We start from the raw sequence: 17,382 nt of genomic DNA, 5'->3' as shown, positions 1-17,382 counted from the left end.
CCTAGTTTTTTTTAAGGGTTACTTTTAGAGGGATGGCAGTGAAGGCAGTGCAATGTTCCTCTTGCAACATGTTTGAGGGATGCCATGGTCGTCCCTGCTGGTTACACTTGCAGGAAGTGCACCCATCTCCAGCTCCTCCAAGACCGTGTTAGGGAACTGGAGCTGGAGTTGGATGAACTTAGGATCATTCGGGAGGCAGAGGGGGTCATAGATCGGAGCTTTAGGGAAGTAGTAGCTCCAAAGATTGCAGACAGATGGGTGACAGTGAGGGGGATGGGGAGGAAGCAGCCAGTGCAGAGACCCCTTGCGGCCGTTCCCCTCAAGAACAATATACCGTTTTGGATACTTGTGGGGGGGTCGACAATGGGGTAAGCAATGGGGTTCAGGCCTCTGGCACGGAGCCTGTCCCCGTTGCTCAGAAGGGAAGGGTGGAGAAAGGTAGAGCGATAGTTATTGGGGACTCGATAGTTCAGGGCACAGATAGGCGGTTTTGTGGGGGCGAGAGAGACTCACGATTGGTATGTTGCCTCCCAGGTGCAAGGGTACGTGAAGTCTCTGATCGTGTTTTCCAGGTACTTAAGGGGGAGGGGGAGCAGCCCAAAGTCATGGTCCACATTGGCACCGATGACATAGGTAGGAAGAGGGATGAGGATGTTAGGCAGGCTTTCAGGGATGAAAATGTGTTGCTGGTTAAAGCACAGCAGGTTAGGCAGCATCCAAGAAACAGGAAATTCGACGTTTCGGGCATAAGCCCTTCTTCAGGAATGAGGAGAGGGTGCCAGGCAGGCTAAGATAAAAGGTAGGGAGGAGGGACTTGGGGGAGGGGCGATGGAGATGTGATAGGTGGAAGGAGGTCAAGGTGAGGGTGATAGGCCGGAGTTGGGTGGGGGCGGAGAGGTCAGGAAGAAGATTGCAGGTTAGGAGGGCAGTGCTGAGTTGAGGGAACCGACTGAGACAAGGTGGGGGGAGGGGAAATGAGGAAACTGGAGAAATCTGAGTTCATCCCTTGTGGCTGGAGGGTTCCCAGGCGGAAGATGAGGCGCTCCTCCTCCAGCTGTCGTGTTGTTATGTTTTGCCGGTGAAGGAGTCCAAGGACCTGCATGTCCTCGGTGGAGTGGGAGGGAGAGTTAAAGTGTTGAGCCACGGGTTGGTTGGTCCGGGCGTCCCAGAGGTGTTCTCTGAAGCGTTCTGCAAGTAAGCGGCCTGTCTCCCCAATATAGAGGAGGCCACATCGGGTGCAGCGGATGCAATAGATGATGTGTGTGGTGGTACAGGTGAACTTGTGGCGGATATGGAAGGATCCCTTGGGGCCTTGGAGGGAAGTGAGGGAGGTGGTGTGTGCGCAAGTTTTACATTTCCTGCGGTTGCAGGGGAAGGGGAGTGGAGGTTGGGTTGGTGGGGGGTGTGGACCTGACGAGGGAGTCACGAAGGGAGTGGTCTTTGCGGAACGCTGATAGGGGAGGGGAGGGAAATATATCCCTGGTGGTGGGGTCCGTTTGGAGGTGGCGGAAATGACGGCCAATGATACGTTGTATACGGAGGTTGGTGGGGTGGTAGGTGAGAACCAGTGGGGTTCTGTCTTGGTGGTGGTTGGAGGAGCGGGGCTCAAGGGCGGAGGAGCGGGAAGTGGAGGAGATGCGGTGGAGGGCATCGTCAATCACGTCTGGGGGGAATCTGCGGTCCTTGAAGAAGGAGGCCATCTGGGCTGTGCAGTGTTGGAACTGATCCTCCTGGGAGCAGATGCGGCGGAGACGAAGGAATTGGGAATATGGGATGGCGTTTTTACAGGGGGCAGGGTGGGAGGAGGTGTAGTCCAGGTAGCTGTGGGAGTCAGTCGGTTTATAGTAGATGTCTGTGTTGAGTCGGTCGCCCGAGATAGAAATGGAAAGGTCTAGGAAGGGGAGGGAGGAGTCTGAGACAGTCCAGGTGAATTTGAGGTTGGGATGGAAGGTGTTAGTAAAGTTGATGAACTGTTCAACCTCCTCGTGGGAGCACGAGGCAGCGCCGATACAGTCATCGATGTAGCGGAGGAAAAGGTGGGGGATGGTGCCAGTGTAGCTGCGGAAGATGGACTGTTCCACATATCCTACGAAGAGGCAGGCATAGCTGGGGCCCATGCGGGTGCCCATGGCAACTCCTTTAGTTTGGAGGAAGTGGGAGGATTGAAAAGAGAAGTTATTCAGGGTGAGGACCAGTTCAGTCAGTCGAAGGAGGGTGTCAGTGGAAGGGTACTGGTTGGTGCGGCGGGAAAGGAAGAAGCGGAGGGCTTTGAGTCCTTCGTGATGGGGGATGGAGGTGTACAGGGACTGGATGTCCATCGTGAAAATAAGGCGTTGGGGACCGGGGAAGCGAAAATCCTGGAGGAGGTGGGTGGTGTCCCGAACGTAGGTGGGGAGTTCTTGGACTAAAGGGGACAGAACCGTGTCGAGATAGACTAAAGGGGACAGGCTTTCAGGGAGCTAGGTTGGAAGCTCAGAGCTAGAACGAACAGAGTTGTTGTCTCTGGTTTCTTACCCGTGCCACGTGATAGAGATTCGAGGAATAGGGAGAGAGAGCAGTTAAATGCGTGGCTACAGGGATGGTGCAGGAGGGAGGGATTCCGGTTTCTGGATAACTGGGGTTCTTTCTGGGGAAGGTGGGACCTCTATAAACAGGATGGTCTACACCTGAACCTCAGGGGCACCAGCATCCTTGGGGGGAGGTTTGCTAGTGCTCTTTGGGGGGGTTTAAACTAACTCTGCAGGGGCATGGGAACCTGGACTGTAGCTTTAGGGTACAGGACCTTGAGTGTAGGGAGGTTAGGAACATGGCATCGATCTCGAAGGAGGGTGCCTGTAAACAGGAAGGTGGCTTGAAGTGTGTATACTTCAATGCCAGAAATATAAGAAATAAGGTAGGTGAACTTGCAGCGTGGGTTGGTACCTGGGACTTCGATGTTGTGGCTATTACGGAGACATGGGTAGAACAGGGACAGGATTGGTGCAGGTTCCAGGGTTTAAATGTTTTAGTAGGGTCAGAGGTGGGGGTAAAAGAGGGGGAGGTGTGGCATTGCTTGTCAAGGATAGTATTACAGCAGTGGAAAGGACAATGGATGAAGACTCGCCATCTGAGGTAGTTTGGGCTGAGGTTAGAAATAGGAAAGGTGAGGTCACCCTGTTAGGGGTTTTCTACAGGCCTCCTAATAGTCCCAGAGACGTAGAAGAAAGGATTGCGAGGATGATTCAGGAGAAGAGTGAAAGTAATAGGGTGGTTCCCAGATATTGACTGGGAAAGCTATAGCTCGAGTTCGTTAGATGGGTCGGTGTTTGTCCAATGTGTGCAGGAGGGTTTCCTGACACAATATGTAGACAGGCCAACAAGAGGTGAGGCTATACTGGATTTGGTTCTGGGTAACAATCCAGGCCAGGTGTTAGACTTGGAGGTAGGTGAGCACTTTGGGGACAGTGACCAAAACTCGGTGACTTTTACTCTAGTGATGGAGAGGGATAAGTATGCACTGCAGGGCAGGAGTTATAGCTGGGGGCAGGGAAAGTATGATGCGGTGAGGCATGACTTAGGATGCGTGGCTTGGAAAAGTAGGCTTCAAGGGAAGGACACAAATGATAAGTGGAGATTGTTCAAGGAGCAGCTATTGAGTGTCCTTGATAAGTATGTACCTGTCAGGCAGGGAGGAAAGGGTCGTGTGAAGGAGCCGTGGTTTAATAAGGAATTGGAATCCCTTGTTAAAGGGAAGAGGGCGGCCTAGGTAAAGATGAGGCGTGAAGGTTCAATTGGGGTGATTGAGAGTTATAAGGTAGTCGGGAAGGATCTAAAGAGAGAGCTAAGAACAGCCAGGAGGGGGCATGTAAAGTCCTTGGCTGATAGGATTAGGGAAAACCCAAAGGCTTTCTATGGGTATGTCAGGAATAAAAGGATGACTAGGGTAGGAATAGGTCCCGTCAAGAATAGTAGTGGGAAGTTGCGTGTGGAGGCTGAAGAAATTGGGGAGTCACTGAATGAATACTTTTCGTCAGTATTCACTCAGGAACAGGACATTGTTGCTGATGTGAATACTGAGTCACAATTAATTAGAATGGATGGTTTTGAGATATGTAGGGAAGAGGTGTTGGAAATTCTGGAAAGGGTGAATGCAGATTTGTCCCCTGGGCCTGATGGCATTTACCCTAGGATTCTCTGGGAAGCAAGGGAGGAGATTGCAGAGCCATTGGCCTTGATTTTTATGTCCTCATTGTCTACAGAAATAGTGCCAGAAGACTGGAGGATAGCAAATGTGGTTCCCTTGTTCAAGAATGGGAGTAGGGATAACCCTAGTAGCTATAGGCCGGTGAGTCTCACTTCTGTTGTGGGCAAAGTCTTAGAGAGAATTGCAAGGGATAGGATTTATGAACATCTGGATAGGAATAATGTGATCAAGGATAGTCAGCATGGTTTTGTGAAGGGCAGGTCGTGCCTCACAAACCAATTTGAATTCTTTGAGAAGGTGACTAAGGAGGTGGATGAGGGTAAAGCGGTAGATGTGGTGTATATGGATTTTAGTAAGGCATTTGATAAGGTTCCCCATGATAGGCTAATGCAAAAAATACGGAGGTATGGCATTGAGGGGGAGTTGGAGGTTTGGATTAGGAATTGGCTGGCTGGAAGGAGACAGAGGGTAGTAGTTGATGGTAAAGGTTCATCTTGGAGTGCAGTTACCAGCGGTGTTCCGCAAGGATCTGTTTTGGGACCTTTGCTGTTTGTCATTTTTATAAATGACCTGGAGGAGGGGCTAGAAGGTTGGGTGAGCAAGTTTGCGGATGATACGAAAGTCGGTGGAGTTGTTGACAGTGAGGAAGGATGTGGCAGGTTACAGCGGGATATAGATAAGTTGCAGAGCTGGGCAGAAAGGTGGCAAATGGAGTTCAATGTAGGTAAGTGTGAAGTGATTCACTTTGGTAAGAGTAACAAGAAGATGGATTATTGGGCTAATGGTCGGATACTTGGTAGTGTGGATGAGCAGAGGGATCTTGGTGTCCATGTACACAGATCTCTGAAAGTTGCCACCCAGGTAAATAGTGCTGTGAAGAAGGCATATGGCGTACTGGGCTTTATTGGTAGAGGAATTGAGTTCCGGAGTCCTGAGGTCATGTTGCAGTTGTATAAGAGTCTGGTGCGGCCACATCTGGAGTATTGTGTACAGTTTTGGTCGCCATACTATAGGAAGGATGTGGAGTACAGGCCCTTCGGCACTCGATGTTGCGCCGACCAAAGTCTACCTAACCTACACTAGCCCAATAACCTCCATATGCTTATCCAATGCCCGCTTAAATGACCATAAAGAGGGAGAGTCCACCACTGCTACTGGCAGGGCATTCCATGAACTCTCAACCCGCTGAGTAAAGAATCTACCCCTAACATCTGTCCTATACCTACCACCCCTTAATTTAAAGCTGTGTCCCCTAGTAACAGCTGACTCCATTAATAGAAAAAGGTTCTCAGTGTCAACCCTATCTAAACCCCTAATCATCAGCTGTGCAACTTATCTATATCCCGCTGTAACCTGCCACATCCTTCTTCGCTGTCCACAACTCCACCGACTTTCGTGTCATCCGCAAACTTGCTCACCCAGCTTTCAAGCCCCTCCTCCAGATCATTTATAAAGATGACAAACAGCAATGGTCCCAAAACAGATCCTTGTGGAACGCCGCTAGTAACTGCACTCCAAGATGAACCTATTCCATCAACTACTACCCTCTGTCTCCTTCCAGCCAGCCAATTCCTAATCCAAACCTCTAATGCACCCTCAATGCCATACCTCCGTAGTTTTTGCATTAGCCTACCATGGGGAACCTTATCGAACGCCTTGCTAAAATCCATATACACCACATCTACTGCTTTACCCTCGTCCACCTCCTTAGTCACCTTCTCAAAGAACTCAATAAGGTTTGTGAGGCACGACCTGCCCTTCACAAAACCATGCTGACTATCCTTCATCACATTATTCCTATCCAGATGTTCATAAATCCTATCCCTTACAATTCTCTCTAAGACTTTGCCCACAACAGAAGTGAGACTCACTGGCCTATAGTTACTCGGGCTATCCCTACTCCCCTTCTTTAACAAGGGGACCACATTCGCTATCCTCCAGTCTTCTGGCACTATTCCCGTAGACAATGACGACATAAAAATCAAGGCCAATGGCTCTGCTATCTCCTCCCTAGCTTCCCAGAGGATCCTAGGATAAATGCCATCAGGCCCTGGGGACTTATCTATTTTCATCCTTTCCAGTATTCCCCAGACCTCTTCCCTACATACCTCAAGGCCATCCATTCTAATCACTTGTGACTCAATATTCACATCAGCAACAGTGTCCTGTTCCTGAGTGAATACTGACGAAAAGTATTGATTTAGTGTCTCTCCAATCTCCTCCGCCTCCACGCACAACTTCCCACTACAATCCTTGACTGGACCGATACCTACCCTAGTCATCCTCTTATTCCTGACATACCTATAGAAAGCCTTTGGGTTTTCCCTAATCCTACCAACTAAGGACTTTTCATGTCCCCTTCTCGCTGCTCTTAGCTCTCTCTTTAGATCCTTCCTGGCTACCTTATAACTCTCAATCGCCCCAACTGAACCTTCACGCCTCATCTTTACATAGGCCGCCCTCTTCCCTTTCACAAGGGATTCCAATTCCTTATTAAACCACGGCTCCCTCACAAGACCCTTTCCTCCCTGCCTGACAGGTACATACTTATCAAGGACACCCAGTAGCTGCTCCTTGAACAATCTCCACATATCATTTGTGTCCTTCCCTTGAAGCCTATTTTTCCAATCCACGCATCCTAAGTCATGCCTCACTGCATCATAATTTCCCTGCCCCCAGCTATAACTCTTGCCCTGCAGTGCACACTTATCCCTCTCCATCACTAAAGTAAAAGTCACCGACTTGTGGTCACTGTCCCCGAAGTGCTCACCTACCTCCAAGTCTAACACCTGGCCTGGTTCGTTACCCAGAACCAAATCCAGTATAGCCTCACCTCTTGTTGGCCTGTCCACATATTGTGTCAGGAAACCCTCCTGCATACATTGGACAAACACCGACCCATCTAACGACCTCGAGCTATAGCTTTCCCAGTCAATATCTGGGAAGTTAAAGTCCCCAATAACAACCACCCTGCTACTTTCACTCTTCTCCTGAATCATCCTCGCAATACTTTCCTCTACTTCTCTCGGACTATTAGGAGGCCTGTAGAAAACTCCTAACAGGGTGACCTCACCTTTCCTATTTCTAACCTCAGCCCAAACTACCTCAGATGGCAAGTCTTCCTCCATCGTCCTTTCCACCGCTGTAATACTATCCTTGACCAGCAATGCCACACCTCCCCCTCTTTTACCCCCATCTCTGACCCTGCTAAAACATTTAAACCCTGGAACCTGCAACAGCCATTCCTGTCCCTGTTCTACCCACGTCTCTGTAATGGCCACAACATCGAAGTCCCAGGTACCAACCCACGCTGCAAGTTCACCTACCTTATTTCTTATACTTCTGGCATTGAAGTATACATACTTCAAGCCACCTTTCTGTTTACAGGCACCCTCCTTTGAGATCGATGCCTTGTTCCTAACCTCCCTACACTCAAGGTCCTGTACCCTAAAGCTACAGTCCAGGTTCCCATGCCCCTGCAGAGTTAGTTTAAACCCTCCCAAAGAGCACTAGCAAACCTCCCCCCAAGGATACTGGTGCCCCTCAGGTTCAGGTGTAGACCATCCTGTTTATAGAGGTCCCACCTTCCCCAGAAAGAACCCCAGTTGTCCAGAAACCGGAATCCCTCCCTCCTGCACCATCCCTGTAGCCACGCATTTAACTGCTCTCTCTCCCTATTCCTCGACTCTCTATCACGTGGCACGGGTAATAAACCAGAGACAACAACTCTGTTCGTTCTAGCTCTGAGCTTCCAACCTAGCTCCCTGAAAGCCTGCCTGACATCCTCACCCCTCTTCCTACCTATGTCGTTGGTGCCAATGTGGACCACGATCTGGGGCTGCTCCCCCTCCCCCTTAAGGACCCGGAAAACACAATCAGAGACATCACGTACCCTTGCACCTGGGAGGCAACATACCAATCGCGAGTCTCTGTCGCCCCCGCAAAACCGCCTATCTGTGCCCCTCACTATTGAGTCCCCAAAAACTATCGCTCTACCTTTCTCCACCCTTCCCTCCTGAGCAACGGGGCCAGGCTCCGTGCCAGAGGCCTGAACCCCGTTGCTTACCCGTGGTAAGTCATTCCCCCCCACAAGTATCCAAAACGGTATACTTGTTCTTGAGAGGAATGACCGCAGGGGGTCCCTGCACTGGCTGCTTCCTCCCACTCCCCCTCACTGTCACCCATCTCTCTATAACTTTCGGAGTAACTACTTCCCTAAAGCTCTGATCTATGACCACCTCTGCCTCCCAAATGATCCGCAGTTCATCCAACTCCAGCTCCAGTTCCCTAACACGGGTTTGGAGGAGCTGGAGATGGGTGCACTTCTTGCAAGTGTAATCAGCAGGGATGCTAATGGCTTCCCTCACCTCATACATGTTGCAAGAGGAACATTGCACTGCCTTCGCTGCCATCCCTCTAAAAGGTAAACTTTAAAAACTAGATCTAAAGAAACAAACAAGCAAAATGCAGCACTTACCTGCTTACCACAACGGGTCTTATTATTAGGTTAGAGGAGGAGGGCGGGTGGGAGGCTCTACCCCTGTAGTGCCTCGGGTTCCTCGCCTGCGCGCTTATATAAGAAAAAAAAACCCTTCCCAGGTAACCTAGCGCGACACCAGCTTCCGGGTCCGCTAAGCGCTTAAAAAAACTTTAAATTTTAACTGTTAAAAAACACTAACTGGACTATACCCACGACTTCAAAAAACACCACCAGACAGCGGTTACCTGCTCCACCGAGAGAGTGAGGGTTTAGATAGGGTTGACCATGAGAACCATTTTTCACGTATGGAGTCAGATATTACGAGGGGGCATAGCTTTAAATTAAGGGGTGGTAGGTATAGGACAGATGTTAGGGGTAGATTCTTTACTCAGCGAGTCGTGAGTTCATGGAATGCCCTGCCAGTAACAGTGGTGGACTCTCCCTCTTTATGGGCATTTAAACAGGCAGTGGATAGGCACATGGAGGAAAGTGGGCTAGTGAAGGTTAGGTGGGCTTGGATCAGCGCAACATCGAGGGTCGAAGGGCCTGTACTGCGCTGTATTTTTCTATGTTCTATGTTCTATGTTCTAACTCTTAGAAGAAATACTTCGCCATCTCAGTCTTACATCAGTGCCCCTTTATTCTGAGACTGCTCCCTCGGGTCCCAGACCCTCCCATCAGGGAAACACCTTCTCAGCATTGTCCCTGTCAAGCCCCTTAACAATCCTCTACGTTTCACTGAGGTCACCCATCATTCCTCTGAACTCCAGGGGGTAGGGTACCAACCTGATCAGTATTTACCCATTAGACAATCCCTCCATCCCCGGGACCATCCCAGTGAACTGTCACTGAACTGCCTCCCAATGAAATTATATCTTACCATCAATATGGGGATTAACCTGCTCACTGCTCCAGATACACCCCCCCCCCCAGCCCCGTGTCCAGATACACCCCCCCCCCCCAGCCCCGTGTCCAGATACACACCCCCCAGCCCCGTGTCCAGATACACCCTCCCCCCCCAGCCCCGTGTCCAGATACACACTCCCCAGCCCCGTGTCCAGATACACCCTCCCCCCCCAGCCCCGTGTCCAGATACACCCCCCCCAGCCCCGTGTCCAGATACACCCCCCCCAGCCCCGTGTCCAGATACACTCTCCCCAGCCCCGTGTCCAGATACACCCCCCCCAGCCCCGTGTCCAGATACACACCCCCCAGCCCCGTGTCCAGATACACTCTCCCCAGCCCCGTGTCCAGATACACTCCCCAGCCCCGTGTCCAGATACACCCCCCCCCAGCCCCGTGTCCAGATACACTCCCCCCCCAGCACCGTGTCCAGATACACACTCCCCAGCCCCGTGTCCAGATACACCCTCCCCCCAGCCCCGTGTCCAGATACACCCCCCCCCAGCCCCGTGTCCAGATACACCCCCCCCCAGCACCGTGTCCAGATACACCCCCCCCCAGCCCCGTGTCCAGATACACTCCCCCCAGCCCCGTGTCCAGATACACCCCCCCCAGCCCCGTGTCCAGATACACTCTCCCCAGCCCCGTGTCCAGATACACTCCCCCCAGCCCCGTGTCCAGATACACTCTCCCCAGCCCCGTGTCCAGACACACTCTCCCCAGCCCCGTGTCCAGATACACTCTCCCCAGCCCCGTGTCCAGATACACACTCCCCAGCCCCGTGTCCAGATACACACTCCCCAGCCCCGTGTCCAGATACACACTCCCCAGCCCCGTGTCCAGATACACACTCCCCAGCCCCGTGTCCAGATACACACTCCCCAGCCCCGTGTCCAGATACACTCCCCCCAGCCCCGTGTCCAGATACACACTCCCCAGCCCCGTGTCCAGATACACTCCCCCCAGCCCCGTGTCCAGATACACACTCCCCAGCCCCGTGTCCAGATACACTCTCCCCAGCCCCGTGTCCAGATACACACTCCCCAGCCCCGTGTCCAGATACACTCCCCAGCCCCGTGTCCAGATACACTCTCCCCAGCCCCGTGTCCAGATACACTCCCCAGCCCCGTGTCCAGATACACACTCCCCCCAGCCCCGTGTCCAGATACACACTCCCCCCAGCCCCGTGTCCAGATACACACCCCCCAGCCCCGTGTCCAGATACACTCTCCCCAGCCCCGTGTCCAGATACACTCTCCCCCCAGCCCCGTGTCCAGATACACACTCCCCAGCCCCGTGTCCAGATACACTCTCCCCCCAGCCCCGTGTCCAGATACACACTCCCCAGCCCCGTGTCCAGATACACACTCCCCCAGCCCCGTGTCCAGATACACTCTCCCCCCAGCCCCGTGTCCAGATACACACTCCCCCAGCCCCGTGTCCAGATACACTCTCCCCCCAGCCCCGTGTCCAGATACACACTCCCCAGCCCCGTGTCCAGATACACACTCCCCAGCCCCGTGTCCAGATACACACTCCCCAGCCCCGTGTCCAGATACACTCTCCCCAGCCCCGTGTCCAGATACACACTCCCCAGCCCCGTGTCCAGATACACTCTCCCCAGCCCCGTGTCCAGATACACTCTCCCCAGCCCCGTGTCCAGATACACTCTCCCCAGCCCCGTGTCCAGATACACTCTCCCCAGCCCCGTGTCCAGATACACTCCCCCCAGCCCCGTGTCCAGATACACACTCCCCAGCCCCGTGTCCAGATACACTCTCCCCAGCCCCGTGTCCAGATACACTCTCCCCAGCCCCGTGTCCAGATACACACTCCCCAGCCCCGTGTCCAGATACACTCTCCCCAGCCCCGTGTCCAGATACACACCCCCCAGCCCCGTGTCCAGATACACTCTCCCCAGCACCGTGTCCAGATACACTCCCCCCAGCCCCGTGTCCAGATACACACTCCCCCCAGCCCCGTGTCCAGATACACACTCCCCCCAGCACCGTGTCCAGATACACTCTCCCCAGCACCGTGTCCAGATACACTCTCCCCAGCCCCGTGTCCAGATACACACTCCCCAGCACCGTGTCCAGATACACACTCCCCAGCCCCGTGTCCAGATACACACTCCCCAGCACCGTGTCCAGATACACACTCCCCAGCACCGTGTCCAGATACACTCCCCCCAGCCCCGTGTCCAGATACACTCCCCCCAGCCCCGTGTCCAGATACACTCTCCCCAGCACCGTGTCCAGATACACTCTCCCCAGCCCCGTGTCCAGATACACTCTCCCCAGCCCCGTGTCCAGATACACTCTCCCCAGCCCCGTGTCCAGATACACTCTCCCCCAGCCCCGTGTCCAGATACACACTCCCCAGCCCCGTGTCCAGATACACTCTCCCCCAGCCCCGTGTCCAGATACACTCTCCCCCAGCCCCGTGTCCAGATACACACTCCCCAGCCCCGTGTCCAGATACACACTCCCCAGCCCCGTGTCCAGATACACACTCCCCAGCCCCGTGTCCAGATACACTCTCCCCAGCCCCGTGTCCAGATACACTCTCCCCAGCCCCGTGTCCAGATACACTCTCCCCAGCCCCGTGTCCAGATACACTCTCCCCAGCCCCGTGTCCAGATACACTCTCCCCAGCCCCGTGTCCAGATACACTCCCCCCAGCCCCGTGTCCAGATACACACTCCCCAGCCCCGTGTCCAGATACACTCTCCCCAGCCCCGTGTCCAGATACACTCTCCCCAGCCCCGTGTCCAGATACACACTCCCCAGCCCCGTGTCCAGATACACTCTCCCCAGCCCCGTGTCCAGATACACACCCCCCAGCCCCGTGTCCAGATACACTCTCCCCAGCACCGTGTCCAGATACACTCCCCCCAGCCCCGTGTCCAGATACACACTCCCCCCAGCCCCGTGTCCAGATACACACTCCCCCCAGCACCGTGTCCAGATACACTCTCCCCAGCACCGTGTCCAGATACACTCTCCCCAGCCCCGTGTCCAGATACACACTCCCCAGCCCCGTGTCCAGATACACACTCCCCAGCACCGTGTCCAGATACACACTCCCCAGCACCGTGTCCAGATACACTCCCCCCAGCCCCGTGTCCAGATACACTCCCCCCAGCCCCGTGTCCAGATACACTCTCCCCAGCACCGTGTCCAGATACACTCTCCCCAGCCCCGTGTCCAGATACACTCTCCCCAGCCCCGTGTCCAGATACACTCTCCCCAGCCCCGTGTCCAGATACACTCTCCCCCAGCCCCGTGTCCAGATACACACTCCCCAGCCCCGTGTCCAGATACACTCTCCCCCAGCCCCGTGTCCAGATACACTCTCCCCCAGCCCCGTGTCCAGATACACACTCCCCAGCCCCGTGTCCAGATACACACTCCCCAGCCCCGTGTCCAGATACACACTCCCCAGCCCCGTGTCCAGATACACTCTCCCCAGCCCCGTGTCCAGATACACTCTCCCCAGCCCCGTGTCCAGATACACACTCCCCAGCCCCGTGTCCAGATACACACTCCCCAGCCCCGTGTCCAGATACACACTCTCCCCAGCCCCGTGTCCAGATACACTCTCCCCAGCCCCGTGTCCAGATACACACCCCCCAGCCCCGTGTCCAGATACACACTCCCCAGCCCCGTGTCCAGATACACTCTCCCCAGCCCCGTGTCCAGATACACTCCCCCCCCAGCCCCGTGTCCAGATACACTCTCCCCAGCCCCGTGTCCAGATACACACTCCCCAGCCCCGTGTCCAGATACACTCTCCCCAGCCCCGTGTCCAGATACACTCTCCCCAGCCCCGTGTCCAGATACACACTCCCCAGCCCCGTGTCCAGATACACTCTCCCCAGCCCCGTGTCCAGATACACTCCCCCCAGCCCCGTGTCCAGATACACTCCCCCCAGCCCCGTGTCCAGATACACCCCCCCCAGCCCCGGGTCCAGATACACACTCCCCAGCCCCGTGTCCAGATACACTCCCCCAGCCCCGTGTCCAGATACACTCCCCCCAGCCCCGTGTCCAGATACACTCTCCCCAGCCCCGTGTCCAGATACACACTCCCCAGCCCCGTGTCCAGATACACACTCCCCAGCCCCGTGTCCAGATACACTCCCCCCAGCCCCGTGTCCAGATACACTCCCCCCAGCCCCGTGTCCAGATACACTCCCCCCAGCCCCGTGTCCAGATACACACTCCCCAGCCCCGTGTCCAGATACACACTCCCCAGCCCCGTGTCCAGATACACTCCCCCCAGCCCCGTGTCCAGATACACTCTCCCCAGCCCCGTGTCCAGATACACACTCCCCAGCCCCGTGTCCAGATACACACTCCCCAGCCCCGTGTCCAGATACACTCTCCCCAGCCCCGTGTCCAGATACACTCCCCCCAGCCCCGTGTCCAGATACACACTCCCCAGCCCCGTGTCCAGATACACTCTCCCCAGCCCCGTGTCCAGATACACTCTCCCCAGCCCCGTGTCCAGATACACACTCCCCAGCCCCGTGTCCAGATACTCTCCCCAGCCCCGTGTCCAGATACACTCTCCCCAGCCCCGTGTCCAGATACACTCTCCCCAGCCCCGTGTCCAGATACACACCCCCCAGCCCCGTGTCCAGATACACACCCCCCAGCCCCGTGTCCAGATACACTCTCCCCAGCCCCGTGTCCAGATACACTCTCCCCAGCCCCGTGTCCAGATACACTCTCCCCAGCCCCGTGTCCAGATACACTCTCCCCAGCCCCGTGTCCAGATACACACTCCCCAGCCCCGTGTCCAGATACACACTCCCCAGCCCCGTGTCCAGATACACACTCCCCAGCACCGTGTCCAGATACACTCTCCCCAGCCCCGTGTCCAGATACACACTCCCCAGCCCCGTGTCCAGATACACCCTCCCCAGCCCCGTGTCCAGATACACTCTCCCCAGCCCCGTGTCCAGATACACTCCCCCCAGCCCCGTGTCCAGATACACACTCCCCCCAGCCCCGTGTCCAGATACACTCCCCCCAGCCCCGTGTCCAGATACACACTCCCCCCAGCCCCGTGTCCAGATACACTCCCCCCAGCCCCGTGTCCAGATACACCCTCCCCAGCCCCGTGTCCAGATACACACTCCCCAGCCCCGTGTCCAGATACACCCTCCCCAGCCCCGTGTCCAGATACACCCTCCCCAGCCCCGTGTCCAGATACACCCCCCCCAGCCCCGTGTCCAGATACACACTCCCCAGCCCCGTGTCCAGATACACACCCCCCAGCCCCGTGTCCAGATACACACTCCCCAGCCCCGTGTCCAGATACACTCTCCCCAGCCCCGTGTCCAGATACACACTCCCCAGCCCCGTGTCCAGATACACCCTCCCCAGCCCCGTGTCCAGATACACTCTCCCCAGCCCCGTGTCCAGATACACTCCCCCCAGCCCCGTGTCCAGATACACTCCCCCCAGCCCCGTGTCCAGATACACACTCCCCCCAGCCCCGTGTCCAGATACACTCCCCCCAGCCCCGTGTCCAGATACACACTCCCCAGCCCCGTGTCCAGATACACACTCCCCAGCCCCGTGTCCAGATACACTCTCCCCAGCCCCGTGTCCAGATACACTCTCCCCAGCCCCGTGTCCAGATACACTCTCCCCAGCCCCGTGTCCAGATACACTCTCCCCCGCCCCGTGTCCAGATACACTCTCCCCAGCCCCGTGTCCAGATACACTCTCCCCAGCCCCGTGTCCAGATACACACTCCCCAGCCCCGTGTCCAGATACACTCTCCCCAGCCCCGTGTCCAGATACACTCCCCCCAGCCCCGTGTCCAGATACACCCCCCCCCAGCCCCGTGTCCAGATACACACTCCCCAGCCCCGTGTCCAGATACACACTCCCCCCAGCCCCGTGTCCAGATACACACTCCCCAGCCCCGTGTCCAGATACACACCCCCCAGCCCCGTGTCCAGATACACACTCCCCCCAGCCCCGTGTCCAGATACACTCTCCCCAGCCCCGTGTCCAGATACACCCCCCCCAGCCCCGTGTCCAGATACACACTCCCCAGCACCGTGTCCAGATACACTCTCCCCAGCCCCGTGACCAGATACACTCCCCCCAGCCCCGTGTCCAGATACACACTCCCCAGCCCCGTGTCCAGATACACACTCCCCAGCCCCGTGTCCAGATACACACTCCCCAGCCCCGTGTCCAGATACACACTCCCCAGCCCCGTGTCCAGATACACTCTCCCCAGCCCCGTGTCCAGATACACTCCCCCCAGCCCCGTGTCCAGATACACTCTCCCCAGCCCCGTGTCCAGATACACTCCCCCCAGCCCCGTGTCCAGATACACTCCCCCCAGCCCCGTGTCCAGATACACTCCCCCCAGCCCCGTGTCCAGATACACTCTCCCCAGCCCCGTGTCCAGATACACACTCCCCAGCCCCGTGTCCAGATACACTCCCCCCAGCCCCGTGTCCAGATACACTCTCCCCAGCCCCGTGTCCAGATACACTCTCCCCAGCCCCGTGTCCAGATACACTCCCCCCAGCCCCGTGTCCAGATACACTCTCCCCAGCACCGTGTCCAGATACACTCTCCCCAGCCCCGTGTCCAGATACACTCCCCCCAGCCCCGTGTCCAGATACACTCTCCCCAGCCCCGTGTCCAGATACACTCTCCCCAGCCCCGTGTCCAGATACACTCCCCCCAGCCCCGTGTCCAGATACACTCTCCCCAGCCCCGTGTCCAGATACACTCCCCCCAGCCCCGTGTCCAGATACACTCCCCCCAGCCCCGTGTCCAGATACACTCTCCCCAGCCCCGTGTCCAGATACACACCCCCCAGCCCCGTGTCCAGATACACTCTCCCCAGCCCCGTGTCCAGATACACACTCCCCCAGCCCCGTGTCCAGATACACTCCCCCCAGCCCCGTGTCCAGATACACTCCCCCCAGCCCCGTGTCCAGATACACTCCCCCCAGCCCCGTGTCCAGATACACTCTCCCCAGCCCCGTGTCCAGATACACTCTCCCCAGCCCCGTGTCCAGATACACTCCCCCCAGCCCCGTGTCCAGATACACTCTCCCCAGCCCCGTGTCCAGATACACCCCCCCCAGCCCCGTGTCCAGATACACACTCCCCAGCACCGTGTCCAGATACACTCTCCCCAGCCCCGTGACCAGATACACTCCCCCCAGCCCCGTGTCCAGATACACACTCCCCAGCCCCGTGTCCAGATACACACTCCCCAGCCCCGTGTCCAGATACACTCTCCCCAGCCCCGTGTCCAGATACACTCTCCCCAGCCCCGTGTCCAGATACACTCTCCCCAGCCCCGTGTCCAGATACACTCCCCCCAGCCCCGTGTCCAGATACACACTCCCCAGCCCCGTGTCCAGATACACACTCCCCAGCCCCGTGTCCAGATACACTCTCCCCAGCCCCGTGTCCAGATACACTCTCCCCAGCCCCGTGTCCAGATACACTCTCCCCAGCCCCGTGTCCAGATACACTCCCCCCAGCCCCGTGTCCAGATACACTCCCCCCAGCCCCGTGTCCAGATACACTCCCCCCAGCCCCGTGTCCAGATACACTCTCCCCAGCCCCGTGTCCAGATACACTCCCCCCAGCCCCGTGTCCAGATACACTCCCCCCAGCCCCGTGTCCAGATACACTCCCCCCAGCCCCGTGTCCAGATACACTCTCCCCAGCCCCGTGTCCAGATACACACTCCCCAGCCCCGTGTCCAGATACACTCCCCCCAGCCCCGTGTCCAGATACACTCCCCCCAGCCCCGTGTC

At 56.4% G+C, this 17,382-nt stretch overlaps 1 protein-coding gene across 1 annotated transcript in view; it reads right to left on the bottom strand.

Annotated features, from left to right (window-relative positions):
• Positions 1-17,382, bottom strand: part of pde9aa (phosphodiesterase 9aa) — a 66,592-nt gene that overhangs the window by 1,491 nt on the left and 47,719 nt on the right. The window lies entirely within an intron of this gene.

This window comes from Hemiscyllium ocellatum, chromosome 12, assembly GCF_020745735.1.
Source record: "Hemiscyllium ocellatum isolate sHemOce1 chromosome 12, sHemOce1.pat.X.cur, whole genome shotgun sequence".
Classification (NCBI taxonomy): domain Eukaryota; kingdom Metazoa; phylum Chordata; class Chondrichthyes; order Orectolobiformes; family Hemiscylliidae; genus Hemiscyllium; species Hemiscyllium ocellatum.
The sequence above is the reverse complement of the archived record's forward strand: the minus strand, read 5'-3'. Positions and strand labels throughout refer to the sequence as shown.